Genomic DNA, 4,485 nt, shown 5'->3' on the forward strand with positions numbered 1-4,485 from the left:
ACTTGAATTACTTTTTTTTAAGACTTACATTGCTTTCAAAACAGTGTTTTTTAAAACAAGTTAAAAAAAATACCCTTTTGCTACTCACCAAAACAAAGACGGTTTTATGGAGTTGAAAGCCTACTTTACTAAATGGGAACACTGTGAGCCCCCACCTCACGTCTAAAATACACTTTTTGGACAGAAAATAAAATATTTCACCGGAATTAAAACCTGTTTTTGGTTACTCCACAGTGCCCTCTACAGATCTGGTCAATGGAATTTTCCTATTGACCAGATTCTTCCTTCCGGTGAAATATTTTCTTTTCTGGCCAAAAAGTGTATTTTATACGTGAGGTGGGGGCTCAGAGTGTTCCCACTTAATAGAATAGGCTTTCAACTCCATTAAACCGTCTTTGTTTTGGTGAGTACCAAAAGCGTTTTTTTAAATTTTACTACAGACGAGAGGCCGCGCTACCGCGGTACGAGGGGAAAGAATCTAAAGTACCATAGCGTTAAGGAGAACTCCTTCTAACGCTATGGACCAGAGCTAGATAAGGATACGTTTGTGAGTGTCTGGTAGGCTACCAGCTCTTGTTATGCAAAGCAGCCAGGTTGAGGCCATTGTTTAAGGTGTTAAAAACGGCTCGCCCCAGAAGGTGCGTTGTTGTGTTAATGATTGACTTCTCGCGGGCGGCTGACGTGTGTGCTCGCGAGTCCAGCCCCCACAGTCTCAGAACTAAGGGTACGCCGTACCCCCCCGTACCCCCTACAGCTCAACCCTGAATAAGGCTGTATAAGGCAGTATGGAGTCAGCAATAAGGTAGTATTAATAAGGCTGCATGAGGCAATATGGAGCCAGTCATAACGCAGTAACATGGCTGCATGAGGCATTAGAGAGTCAGTAACAACGCAGTAATAAGGCCTCATAAAGCATTAGGGAGTCAATAATAAGGCTGCATACGACGCTATAGAGCCAGTGATAACGCAGTAATAAGGGTGCATAAGGCAGTAGGGATTCAGTAATAACGCAGAAAGAATGCTGCATAACACTTTATGGAATCAGTAATAAGGCAGCATAAGCCAAAGGGGTCAGCAATAAGGCAACATAAGGCAGTAGGGAGTCAATAATAAGGCTGTATAAGGCAGTATGGAGTCAGCAATAAAGTAGTATTAAGGCTGCATAAGACAGAAGGGAGTCAGTATTAAGGGAGCAAAATAAACTCACCAAAGGACCATGTTCAGGGGTCTCTATAGAGCACACATCCGAAACTGCTTTCAATTCGGCCCATTGGAGGCACCACCAATGCAAACGTGCCCCCCAAAGCTTCCTCTTGTCTTGATGGTTGCACCCCACGACTGACACGTCACTGGGTATAGACAGCCCAGCCTGGCAGAGATCTGCAGTGGAGCGCACTTTTCTAGATTAAAACCGGGTTAGCAGAGGATGGTTTCGATCCATCGACCTCTGGGTTATGGGCCCAGCACGCTTCCGCTGCGCCACTCTGCTATCAGTCACCCCAGGTGGGACTCGAACCCACAATCCCTGGCTTAGGAGGCCAGTGCCTTATCCATTGGGCCACTGGGGCTGCAACAGGTGTAACCACCACCTGTATCGTCAGCGGTAAGGGAGTCATTAATAAGGCAGCATAAGGTAGTAGGGGGTCAGCAGTAAGGCAGTAATATGGGAGCAAAAATAAACTCACCAAAGGACCATGTTGAGGGATCTCTATAGAGCACACGTCCAAAACTCTTTTCACTTCTGCACATCGGGGGCACCACAAATGCAAACTCATTCCCCTGCGGCGTCCTCGTGTCCTGGTGGCTGCACCCCACGACTGACACATCCCTGGGCAAACAGCCTGGGCCTGGCAGAGATTTGTTCTCCGAGGAGCGCTCTTTTCTAGATTAAAAGTGGATTAGCAGAGGATGGTTTCGATCCATCGACCTCTGGGTTATGGGCCCAGCACGCTTCCGCTGCGCCACTCTGCTGTCAGTCACCCCAGATGGGACTCGAACCCATAATCCCTGGCTTAGGAGGCCAGTGCCTTATCCATTAGGCCACCGGGGCTGCAACAGGGGCCACCACAGCCTGTATTGTACTGTTCATTTGTTCATTCCTATTATTATATAAAGAAATACATCACATGGATGCAACTGGGACGCATCATCAGTGTTGTAGCCTGGGGTCATAGGGTGTTTCGGGTCTCGCAACATACAACATACACCCTCGCCCAGGTGACCCAGCCAGGGTTGATCAAGCCCCGACTTACGTCCCAGTAGCACCCACGGTCAGTCCTATAGGGAAAGACAGGGCCACTCAGTCCGCTTCTCCGGAAGTACTCTGCCGGGATTCGGGGAGGCTCTGGCACGTGGAGGGACTAGGCACTGTGGGTTGTCTCCTGGCCGGGCTCCTCCTTCGTCTCACCAGGTCCAGGACCTGAGCGCTGCGCCAGATCAGATGCACCGCCCCGATCCAAACATTTCCTTCTGGCGTGATGGTTCCTTGGGCCGATACCACTAGATTGGGCCGTCTAATGGTATTAGCTCCGCTTGCGGTACGCTGGAATGGAATGGCCCTCCTAAAGGCCTCACCGCGGGTTTTTTGGGCTTCTTCCTCACGGAAGACACAGCATGGGGCGCTAACCCATACTGCTCCCGGGATGCCGTCTACATTCCGGCTGTCAACAGTCTCTCCTGTGGTCACCAAACTATTCCTGGTTGTCACGTAGTCTATAAATTCCTATGAGCCACTATAAATAGAATAACTAATAAAGAAATACATCACATGGATGCAACTGGGACGCATCATCAGTGTTGTAGCCTGGGGTCATAGGGTGTTTCGGGTCTCGCAACATACAACATACACCCTCGCCCAGGTGACCCAGCCAGGGTTGATCAAGCCCCGACTTACGTCCCAGTAGCACCCACGGTCAGTCCTATAGGGAAAGACAGGGCCACTCAGTCCGCTTCTCCGGAAGTACTCTGCCGGGATTCGGGGAGGCTCTGGCACGTGGAGGGACTAGGCACTGTGGGTTGTCTCCTGGCCGGGCTCCTCCTTCGTCTCACCAGGTCCAGGACCTGAGCGCTGCGCCAGATCAGATGCACCGCCCCGATCCAAACATTTCCTTCTGGCGTGATGGTTCCTTGGGCCGATACCACTAGATTGGGCCGTCTAATGGTATTAGCTCCGCTTGCGGTACGCTGGAATGGAATGGCCCTCCTAAAGGCCTCACCGCGGGTTTTTTGGGCTTCTTCCTCACGGAAGACACAGCATGGGGCGCTAACCCATACTGCTCCCGGGATGCCGTCTACATTCCGGCTGTCAACAGTCTCTCCTGTGGTCACCAAACTATTCCTGGTTGTCACGTAGTCTATAAATTCCTATGAGCCACTATAAATAGAATAACTAATAAAGAAATACATCACATGGATGCAACTGGGACGCATCATCAGTGTTGTAGCCTGGGGTCATAGGGTGTTTCGGGTCTCGCAACATACAACATACACCCTCGCCCAGGTGACCCAGCCAGGGTTGATCAAGCCCCGACTTACGTCCCAGTAGCACCCACGGTCAGTCCTATAGGGAAAGACAGGGCCACTCAGTCCGCTTCTCCGGAAGTACTCTGCCGGGATTCGGGGAGGCTCTGGCACGTGGAGGGACTAGGCACTGTGGGTTGTCTCCTGGCCGGGCTCCTCCTTCGTCTCACCAGGTCCAGGACCTGAGCGCTGCGCCAGATCAGATGCACCGCCCCGATCCAAACATTTCCTTCTGGCGTGATGGTTCCTTGGGCCGATACCACTAGATTGGGCCGTCTAATGGTATTAGCTCCGCTTGCGGTACGCTGGAATGGAATGGCCCTCCTAAAGGCCTCACCGCGGGTTTTTTGGGCTTCTTCCTCACGGAAGACACAGCATGGGGCGCTAACCCATACTGCTCCCGGGATGCCGTCTACATTCCGGCTGTCAACAGTCTCTCCTGTGGTCACCAAACTATTCCTGGTTGTCACGTAGTCTATAAATTCCTATGAGCCACTATAAATAGAATAACTAATAAAGAAATACATCACATGGATGCAACTGGGACGCATCATCAGTGTTGTAGCCTGGGGTCATAGGGTGTTTTCGGGTGTTTCCTACAATGAGATCATTCAGTCATATGTGGACAAACCATTATAGCAGAGGTGTCAGTGTAAGAGAGAGAGAAAGAGGCAGTGGTGGAAAGATACTATAAGGCAGTAGGATTACAGTAATAAGGCTGCATAAGGCAATATGGAGGCAGTAATAAGGCTTTAAAAGGCAGTAGGGAGTCAATAATAACGCTGTAATAAGGCTGCGTAAGGCTGTATGTATTCAGTAATAAGGCAGTAATAAGGCTGCATAAGGCAGTAGGGATGTCAGTAATAAGGCTGCATGAGGCAATATGGAGCCAGTCATAACGCAGTAACATGGCTGCATGAGGCATTAGAGAGTCAGTAACAACGCAGTAATAAGGCCTCATAAAGC

This window comes from Gymnoscopelus microlampas (assembly GCF_963454915.1).
Source record: "Gymnoscopelus microlampas genome assembly, chromosome: 4".
Lineage (NCBI taxonomy): Eukaryota > Metazoa > Chordata > Actinopteri > Myctophiformes > Myctophidae > Gymnoscopelus > Gymnoscopelus microlampas.